Source organism: Macrobrachium rosenbergii, chromosome 2 (assembly GCF_040412425.1).
Source record: "Macrobrachium rosenbergii isolate ZJJX-2024 chromosome 2, ASM4041242v1, whole genome shotgun sequence".
NCBI lineage: Eukaryota > Metazoa > Arthropoda > Malacostraca > Decapoda > Palaemonidae > Macrobrachium > Macrobrachium rosenbergii.
The window spans coordinates 53,469,271-53,480,910 of record NC_089742.1 but is presented as its reverse complement, the minus strand read 5'-3'; positions in this window follow the sequence as shown (position 1 = coordinate 53,480,910).

The window sequence follows — 11,640 nt, the reverse complement described above, 5'->3', positions numbered from 1 at the left end:
AGAACAAACAATTAGTGTTTTCTTTTTTTTGTTGAGAGGAAAATGCAAATTTAATAGATCGCGATCAGTGGCGTAAAGTATGCAAAGGAGTTAAAGCGATCAATTCAATATTTACGGCGCGGAATATCTAATCTGATTCTCACGAATCCATTCTCTGCCCTCCTCGAATAAATAGAAAACAAACTCCATTTCAAAAACATTCCGGTAGAACCTTTTGGTTAACTACTTAAATCGTGAATATTGTTGGCATGTAAACCCTTTGTATATACTTGTTTTACACTGCCATCCAATATTGTATGTTTTGCAAAATATAGCCTAAGAAGTGATTACACAACCGTGTTACTATGTGTTGCCACTGTTGACGTTTTATATATATATATATATATATATATATATATATATATATATATATATATATATATATATATATATATATATATATATATATATATATATATATATATAGAGGAGAGAGAGAGAGAGAGATCGTATCGTTGTCATAAGCCTACCTCCAGAAGCAAGCACACCTTGTCTTCTCTTTCCAATGCGAATACCAAAATGTATGCACACAGTTTTATCTGGATCACTACGGTGTTGGACAATGATCAGAATGGCGGTCTGTGGCAATTCTCCTGTTTCGGTAAACAAGACATCGTAGCAGGTAACGTGCGACAATTCACAAGCACGGCAGCTGAGTGAATAAAGAACACTAGCGCAGAGATATATCTTTTTACTTTGGAGGTTGGACTTTTTTTCGCAAGTGCAGAATGCTGAAATCGGTCTTCACACTATTAAAACCATCAGCCCACCCCTTCACCCCACCAACACACAAGGAGGCACCGTCCGTACACTGCAGAATCCTGTAGTGGTAACGGTAGTGGTACTGGGAAAATCGACCAGGTAAGATGTGGTTCACCTTATCTTACAAAAAAAAAAAAAAAAAAAAAAAAAAAAAAAAAAACGCATAAAACGTGCAGACCTTTGTAAGACCTAAGTTAAAATACTGGGGCAAGTGGAAAAAAGAACGTTTTAGACATTGCAGTTAAACATAAGGATGCAAAACAAAGAAATCACAGATCTTATTGTATTTACTGTATTGTTATTATTACAGTAAATATAGATCTGAAGGCAAAAAAATAGCACTGGGAAGGAGGGGGCGTTGGTTTGTTGTCCTGGGGTGGGGGTGGGGTGGTGAGGATTAAGGAAAAAAAACAAGACTTCCTCATTTGAAAGACAAAAATGTCATAGCAAAACACGGACAGAAGTCACTGAGGCAATTAATGCGGGATTGCTAATTTCGACTCCGCAAATGCCAGAAGAGGCCATGTGGATAGACAACCTACTGTCTTTAAGGGGAGGGGCCAAATCTCTCAGCTCGTGGGAACAGTAACTGAAGTAATATTTGTAAAAAAAAAAAAAAAAAAAAAAGGCAGAAGGAAGAATACACAAGTGCTAAGGCAGTGTTTTGTATATGGACGAAAAACGCCAATGGAAGGATGCATATCGCTGTGCTTCAAATTATTATTAATATTAGTCAGAGGATGAATCCTATTCATATGGAACAAGCCCACAGGGGCCATTTACTTGAAATTCAAGCTTCCAAAGAATATGGCGTTCATTAAGGGGAAGTAAGAGAGGGTAAAGGGAAATACAGAAAGAAGAGAGCTCTCTCATTAAAAAAGAAAAACAAAATAAATAAATAAATACGTAAAAAATGTATTAAAATGCAAAGAGAACAGTATTAGGGTAGCAATGCACTGCATCTTCGCTTGAAGTTACGTTAGATATTTTTGAAGATGTGACATAAATCACTTGCACACACACATATATATATATATATGTGTGCGTGTGTATGCACAAAGGAGAGAGATGGAATCAAATAGAGGAAGAGAGAGAGAGAGAGAGAGAGAGAGGAAGAGAGACCAAGTACCTCCTCGGTGTCTTCCTGCTATGTCCCATTTTAATAATAAAACGGCATAACTCATTAAATAATAATAGTTTTCCATGTCTAGTGGTGTAAAACCCGTTCCGTTGTCTGAAACGCTGAATCTTTGATATTACTGACAACTCTATTTTGTATTAATGATGACTGTATGAATTTTGGAAAAACCAACCAACTCGGGCGGACGGCCTTTTAACCTAACCGACCGCCAACCTCCCCGGAACCATCTCTCTCTCTCTCTCTCTCTCTCTCTCTCTCTCTCTCTCTCTCTCTCTCTCTATATATATATATATATATATATATATAATTCTGACATATCGGGAACGAACCCTGGCCTTTCAAATGAGAGGTAATGGCGTTACCAATTGACCTACACAGGTTATATATATATATATATATATATATATATATATATATATATATATATATATATATATATATATATATATATATATATATATACGTACTGTACTTCTATTTGTTTATTTATCAATTATCCCTGATTTGTGCACCACCTGCTTCCGCTTGAGCTAGTGATAGATCTGTAAGTCTTGTTGCAAGATTCTGCATCGACGTTGAAAGATTTTTTTTAAGGCAAAGACATTAATTCCGATTTGAATTCTCATCTTTTATCGGGGCTTGGGATAATCTGATAGTGTAAACTCGTATTTTTGCCTATTTATTAACTTGTTAATTAATTTTACTTTTTCACTAAGTGAACTCTTCTGTCTTTCTGTACTTCTCATTAACTTCTCTTATTTCTTCCTAATGAACTCCATATTCTTCGGAAGCTTGAATTTCAAGTTAATGGGCCCTGTGGGCTTATTCCATATGAGCGGGGTTCATCTTCTGAATAATAATAATAATAATAATAATAATAATAATAATAATAATAATAATAATAATAATAATAATAATAATAATAATAGGTTTTATTAAAAGGATGGTTAGTATATGAATTTATCTTATACAGAGTCTTTTCTATTTTCCTCATAATTCGCTTTCCGGGCTCAGCGATGTTGGTCACTGAGCCCGAACAGCGAATTATAAGGAAAATCCAAAAGATAACGTATAAGATAAATTCGCATAATACAGCCATCCTTTTTAATAAGGCCTGTTTAAGAGAGGGTCTGTTCCCTTCGAATAATAATAATAATAATAATAATAATAATAATAATAATAATACAATTCTTAATTAGCAGGACTGAACATCAAAGGAGAAAAATTGGCATGAAAGAAGTATAAAGGAGAGAGAAAAAAAAGGTAAAATTATAAAAAAAAAAGAAAGGGAAAATGAACAGACTATTTATCTCTGTGAGGGAGTAGTGCCGTCAGTGCGCCTCACGCGGTGCACTGTAGGCGTTACTTGAGGTTCTTTGCAGCTTTCATTCCTTTTACTGTACCTCCATTCATATTCTCTTCCACCTTACTATCCACCCTTTCCTGACAATTGTTTCATAGTGCGACTGCGAGGTTTACCCACTGATAAGCCTTTCAAACCTTTCTCCCCGTAGGGGTTTGGTGCTTGGCTTTTGGTCTAAATTCTATATTCAGTCAATCAATCAATCAAACCTTCCTACTCCCAGCTTCCCTTTCAGCGCTGAATGACCTCATAGGTCCCAGCGCTTGGCCTTTGGCCTAAACTCTATATTGCATTCCATTCCTTCCAGAATCTATTTATATCACGACCATCAGATCTGCTTCAACTGCAAAGACCCAACCTTGAAATTCGACTCTTCCTGTGAAGAATAAATTTATTTTTGTTATGTACTGAGGACTGAAAATATTTTAATGGAATATCTAATTATGTTTTAATTCAAATGAACTTCCCATGCTGCATTTCCTCTAATGCACAGAAGACGGGTGGGGGTGGGGGGGTGGGGTGGGGGGGGGGGGATTTAGTGCCTTCAGTACGCCTCACGCGGTGCGCTGTAGGCATTGCGTAAGGTTTCTCGCAGCGTCTCTTTGGAACTTAGCTGCTACCCCCTTTCATTCCTTTTACTATACCTCTACTCATATTATCTTTCTTCCATCCTACTTTCCACCCTCTCCTAACAATCGATTCATAATGCAACTGCGAGGTTTTCCTCCTGTTACACCTTCCAAACCTTCATTACTCTCAGTTTCTTTTTCAGCGCTCAATGACCTCACGGGTCCCAGCGCCTGGCCTTTGGCTTAAATTTGATACTGATATTGATGATGGGCCGAGGTACTTATCAAATGTTTTTTAAAAAACGTCACCACTGAAACTGGAAAGAAAGGAGGTTACCAAAATCCGTTTTGCAATATTCTAGAGACATGCATATAAAAGCGATAACATCTACAACAGAGTTATTACTGTGCAATCTCAGCGGAAAATCTTGGGGCAATTTCAACATGGCGATATCGAGAATCCACAAGCTATCCGAAATCTTAGATAATTATAGATTCACTTGCATTCAAATGACAAGGAAGTAAACGCTAAAGTTGGTGCATAAATACATAAATTGTATTTTCCATAGGAAACACGACAAACCCTTTGAGAAAGGTAAAAGGGATAAACAGATCCACTTCATGAAAAAGTTAAACAAAACACGATTTCTGTAGAGTTTTAGTACTGAAATTCCTTAGGTGATTACTACATGTTACTCTGTTATCATTGATACGATAGGGAAATTTCCGAAATATAATGGAAGAATGAAATAAATACAAAAAAGCGAAATAAATAAGAAAAAAATAAGAGTAAAAAATGCGCCGAACTTTATTCGGCGCAATCGAGTTTTCTGTACGGCGTATAATCAAGGCCACCGAAAATAGATCTACCTTTCGATGGTCTCGGTATAATGCTGTATGAGGGGGGGCCCATGAAACTTTAACCACGGCCCGGTGGTGCACCTGTCCTATATCGTTGCCAGACGCACGATTATAGCTAACTTTACCCTTAAATAAAATAAAAACTACAGAGGCCACATGCCTGCAATTTGGTATGTTTGATGACTGGAGGGCGGATGATCAACATACCAATTTGCAGCCCTCTAGCCTCAGTAGTTTTAAGATCTGAGGGCGGACAGAAAAAGTGCGGACGGACAGACAAAGCCGGCGCAATATTTTTCTTTTACAGAAAACTAAAAAAAGTTAAGGGTCAACAGAGCAAAAACGGCATGTTTCTTTTTGACAAATTCATGCCTTCCAGCTCTGGTTGACCCCGATTTTCCGTGTATAGAAGCAAAACAGGAAAATAATGACGTAAATTAAAGAATAAAATCAGGCACTACACCTGTTTGAGACTACAGAAAGAAAATAACAAAAGGAAAACTCTTCTAAAGAGAAATAAAGTTCTGGATCTTCTTCAGTCATATTAGAATTTGCGTTTGGTCGGTGTGAAACATGGGTCTGACTGTCTGTAATACGACAGCTTTACATACCAACACGCATACATATACATGTGTGTGTGTATGTATATGTATATACATATACACTTCCATACACATATTTATGCTTTGTTCCTTTTAATTTTCAGTATCCGTTTGTGTACATGGTTCTGAAATCTTTTTTATTACAATTTAATAAATATATACTTGTTTATTTTTAAGATAAAAGATTTTTTCATGTGTGTAGTTGCCATTTATTTCACTGTCCAGCTATCGACCTTCGCCCTTTGGTCACACAGGTTGACTTATTAAACTGTTAAGATGGCGGAGAGCTTTGACTCATCTTAGCCCTTCATTAACCTCACTTTCTTTATCTTCATAATATCTATCTTGTCTCCTTGTCAACTTAATGGTAGTTGTAACCCCAAAGGGAAAATTCTCTTCCGCACCCGACCTCTTGTTGTTAAATAAACTTTAGCGGTCAAGGTCATTCCCAAGAACACTGTCCTTTTCACTGGAACAGTGGTGTTCCTTGTTAACTTTTACCTGGGTGGCTCCCTGCGCTCCTCGCGGTCACGAGGGCGACCCAAGTCCCTTTTCTCTAGTCTTTGGTCAAGTCTAAGATATACCTAGATAAAGGTCGGATCACCAGAACAGAGCCTGAATTATTCTTAAATTACTTGTCAGGAATTAGACCTCTTCTAAGACGCAAATCTTGAGTCCAGAAAGGACAGAGAAGAAGAAACTGGAAAAATAGCCCATTCTTTGGCGCTGAGCAGTAATTTGAGGTGCTCAGTATTTAGTTTTTTTTTTTTGTGAAAAATTCATCTAACCTTAGATCAGGCTGGTTCAGTGTTGCCATGTTGCAGCGTAAGGTATACGAAAGCCAGAGAATGAGTCAACAATGTTATAGGCAGTGCTAGGAGAGAGTAGAAAGAGGCATTAGTTTAGCTAGATAGCTGGTGGAGGTGTCAGAGCGGAAGGTTTGTGCAACACTCAGCAACGCAACACTGATAAAGATTTGTTTTATGTTGCAGTATGTGCAGAAGGGAAGACACACGATGCTGGTGGGGGAAGCCTCCCTTACTGTGGAAGTTTTCTGCACAGAGTGTTCATCCTTACTTCAGCCAATAAAGAACAAAGGTATTGTAAATTTCGTCTTGCTTTTCTCTCGCGCCGCATTCTAATGGGTGGGACGGGCCATTGTTAAAAAAATGAACAAATATACAAAATATCAACAAAAATACATAAAGATATGCAAGTATAACAGATCTGCATCAGTACAAAGGCATGTAATTTGATTTACCAATTGATATTTTGTTTGACAGAGGGAAGATTTTCCATCCAAATCTTAATCTGGATAACTGACTTAAATTTTCCCTGTTGAATCTACTACTATTATGTATCAGGATACTATAGTGTCCTATTCTTTCTACCTGTCTCTATCTTCCTCTTTTCGACTTCTCGGCTTTTGTCTGTCTGTCCGTATGTCTGTCACGCATCATGACACACATTAAAGAAAGCAAGCATGAAAACACGGGTCCTTACACGCACGTGACCGGAGGGTAGCCCTGTATAACTCTCTCTCTCTCTCTCTCTCCCTCTCTCCCCACACTTTTCAGACAAAAGATAAAGTGGTGGCTATAAAAGCCAGCGTCGACGCTTCTTTTAATGTAAGTGTTACTGGCTGTTCGTGACACGTAGCCATTGAATCAGCCAGTTCTTCTTCTTTTTCTTCTTCTTTCTCTTTTTTTTTATATCTGTGGCAGAAGCCAGATAAGGTTCTTTTAACTGAAATCAATTTTCATTACGGCAGACTGCTCTTCTTCTTCTTCCTCGCTCCTTTACGACTCTCCTGCTTTTAAGCTAAGGCGGTCGGCCCACCTGATGGTACCTGCAAGAAAAAAAAAAGGAAAGCTATAGTTTACTTGCCAAGCAAGCAAGCAAGCTCTCCAACAATTACATTTGCGGGCTTCAGGAGGTTTCATCCATTCTCGCCTTAATTACAGGGCTGCGCAAGAGAGATGGATCTTGATTTACTGTCTAGTTATCTAAGAAAAGGATTGATTATTTCCAGCTCTGTAGGGGGACGGGTGTTGGCAGAGGGGGGGGGCGGGGTGCAGAAGGGAGAAGAGATTGTAATTTGTTCAGGCGAAAAGCATTTTATAAGAGGCTAAAGTGGGACTTGGGGGGAGGGACCGGGGAAGGGGACTGATAGGCTCTGTAGCCCGGGTTTCCTGTGCCAGCCGTGAGAAGTCGAGCAGCTGGCACTAATATTGCGTGATTACCAAGTGCTCCTCCAGTTTTCGTGTCAAATTACCTTTCATTTGGGTCATTTTGTGATAAAACTTCAGTCCTACCACCCTTGTGCGTAAGGCTTAATACACACTGACAGTCTCTACCATGAACAGCCTTTCTTTATATGAGAGAGAGAGAGAGAGAGAGAGAGAGAGAGAGAGAGAGAGAGAGAGAGAGAGAGAGAGAGAGAATGGGACATGACACACACACGTGTGATGATCTACTAGACTGAATCCATAGGGACACCAGCCAGGGAAGAAACATGGCTCGTGTAATTTGCGGCTGGATCACCCGTTATGGCTCCGTGGCCAATCTCTCATTATGGCTCATTTTCCGGCAACTGAGGCACAACCAGTAAATTGCTCAGCCCGTGTAAACACAGTAAGAAGAAAAGGTGGTGACCGTGTGGTGCAGGGGAGGGGGGTGGGGGGTGGGGGGTTGGAGGAGGAGGAGGAGGAGTAGGAGGAAAGCATGGAGGGTAATTTAAACGTCAATAAAAAGACCCAACTGAATGTCAGGTAAGGGCAGGTGCGCCAGGAGGCGAGTCAACCAATCAGCACTCACACCTCCTCCTCCTCCTCCTCCTACCCCTTCCACCACACCGCCACCACCACCACCACCTACCCTTCCCTCTTATCCCTTCTCCTCGAGCGTGTTGAAATGGACGTATTCTGGACCACGGTCTGTTCGTGAAATCTAATTATCCAGATACACAGAACTCGATATAAGATTTTCTTCGGGTCATTTCCTAGAAGAATAAAGCCAGTTAATTACAGGACCCCGGCCCTGTAAAAGGTTATGCCTGTGGCACGCGAGTGTCTTGGCTTCTGTGGAGGGTAATTAACTTCAGCGGGGGGGGATACTAAGAAAATGTCTTCTGAAAAGGGCCATGATAAAATGTCGGCTAAGAAAATGTCTGAAGAAAAGCCCCCACACTGAAAATACTTGTCAAAACGTCTCGTTAACTGATGTCTAAAATAGACTTATTTCCGTGTCTCAGAAGATATTCAAGTTCAATTTGTTTTTCTACGAAATACCAGTTTGCAATCAGAGAGTGAGTCAAGTTCCAGAGATTTAAGTATTCATTGTACCAAACTTATACCAACGAAATAATGAATCAGTGGTAAAGAATAAAACATTAAAATTGTACACGAAAACCTGCAATTATAACACAAAAACATGTAGCGTACCATGGCATGATAATGAAAGAATCGTTTCGACTGCCACCTGCTTATTAGAAACGTTCGCGAAAGCAAACGTTTGAGAACTAGACACGAAGTCAGTCGGATGATTCAAATGACTGCTTGAAAAAGGGAGATCACGCTAGGAGCAAACGTATTAGGATATTAAGTATCATTTGGGCGTACCCCGTAGGGAGGTAGTGCCGTCAGCGCACCTCACGTGGCGCACTGTAGGCATTGCTTAATGATCTTTACAGCGTTCCTTCGGCCGCTAGCTGCAACCTCTTTCAATCCTTTTATTGCACCTCCGTTCATATTCTTTCTTCCGTCTGACTTTCCACCCTCTCCTAACAATTGTTTCCTGGTGAAGCTGCGAGGTTTCCCTCCTGTTACAACTTTCAAACATTTCACTCTCAATTTACCTTTCAGCGCTTAATGACCTCATAGGTCCCAGTACTTGGCCTCTGGCCTAAATTCCATATTCCAGTTCCAATTCCAATCACTTGGGTGCAGGAAAGTGAACGAGATCTGGATAATTGACCAAGTCCATGCAGATAATGAAATCTTCGCTATTTTTACCGTCAACATTATTCCTTCCCTATTTTCTGTGTCTGTCTATGCCTCTCTTCTCAAATATAAATATATATGTATTTATGCCTCACATCGGGATCGAACCCAGGTCTCTCCAATGAGAGGACAAGGCGCTACCAACTGACCTACACAAGACTCGAAGACTCGAAACAAGTTGGAAACCACGCACTTCCGTACCTGAGGTTTTCCCCGGCAGGCTGTATCAAGTATACACAATTAACTGCCTGAATTCAGTGTCTTCCGTAGGGTTTTCTCAACAAAATTTTAAATATAAATTCATTTGAAAATAACAGGAACTTACGATTAACCACCACGTAGCACTAATGTCCTCAAGATATTATTACAATATTTTTACAATTTCCTACCATTTTTTTTTATAAAAGCGAACCAGCAACCATAAATTTAATGACATGGCCATAAGTATGGTATGGTATGGTTCATTTACCTATCTGAGACGATGGCCTAAAAAAAGTTGTAAATGATTCTACCGATGAAAAAAGGAAGCAGTAATTATCAATACGATTCCTGCTTTTTTTGTAACAGCAGCTAGTGTTCAATTCGTTACAATAGATAGCAATAGTAGTATGAGTCGTCGATTTTGCAGTGCTATGAATAACAGCACACTAATGGTAGCAAAAATAATAAAAGTAATTTGAAGTAAAGCAACTTTTATTTAAAAAAATATTCTAACTATACTTCTTAAAATGTGGTAAAATATACGGTTAATTGTTATTTTACTCTGTAACAAGCTCCATACGTGTATTCTTCCTTGCCATGTTTACAAAGTATTATGCGGCCTTGGAAGGATAGTCACTAGTCTTAGAATTGCCAACGCATCAACTCGGCTGGTACTACGGCCTCAGGGGTGTAAAGTATAGGCAAGTACGTTGCCCCAGTGAAGAAGAAAATATGTATGTTGGTCATTGTGTTCTTGCACTGATTTCTGTTTGGATTATGAAAATATATAATATATATATTTATATATTATATATTTTCTAACTATGCCTCTTAAAATATGGTAAAATATACTGTGTATATAAGTGTATGTGTATATATATGCGCGTATATATATATATATATATATATATATATATATATATATATATATATATATATATATATATATACACATATGTATACTGTACTATACACACATATGTATATATGTATATACTGTATATATAAACTTGGATGAGGTCGCAAGCCTCTTGCCCTTTTTCCACCATGGTTGCAACCCACCACAGTCTATCGACTACCAGGTACAAAATCCATTCATTCCCTCCCATGGTACGATCTTGGGTCTCTTCCCTCGACATAGGGGGGAGAACGAGTTGAAATAGCATGAGATCGTACTGGTCTCTCATTCGTCAGGTGCTTTGTTCGATCCCGCCCTGACGCTATCATTAGACCTATACCATGTTACTGTAAACTGCCTAAAAACTTCAATACTATATAAGAAAAAGCCCTGTGGGAGGGGGGGGGGAATTTAGTGGCGTCAGTGACCTCACGTGGTGCACAGTAGGCATTCCTTTTTCTGCACCTCCGTTCATATCCTCTTTCTTCCATCTGACCCTCCGCCCTCTCTAACAATTGTTTCATGGTGCAACTGCGAGGTTTTCCTCCTGTTACACATTCCAAACCTTCTCACTGTCAATTTCCCTTTTCGGCGCTGAATGAACTCATAGGTCCTAGCGCATGGCTTTTGGCCGAAATTCGGTATTCTACTCTATTTTATGCAAGAAAAAGATACGGAATCTAACACTGACCTATTTTACTTATAAAAATAGTAAAAGATTTATTTTCGATCGAAGATAGTGAGTATCATTTTGACTGTGTACAACGTTCTTTGCAAATTTACAGTATTCTTCATAGGCCGAGAATATAGTAACACTTGAAGCTTTTGGCCAGAAACATTCTCATTACCGACTTCGAAAGCTGGGTCGAATATATATATGTATATATATATATATATATATATATATATATATATATATATATATATATACATATATATACATACACACAGTATATTTACCCTACTCATAATTATTGGTCAATCCTTCTGCTCGAATCTGTCAAATTTGACCTTTGATAACGTTTATGTAGGTCATTTTTTGCTCAAATGTTGCACGAAATAGTTCAAAAGCAGAAAAATAGAGCATATCTACTAGAAAAACCACTACCACAAAGCCACAAAAGCTAAATAAATATTTTTGCAGACTCTTCTATCATCTCAGCTATTCTTATACAATCTTTCCAGTATTCTGACATACTTTAC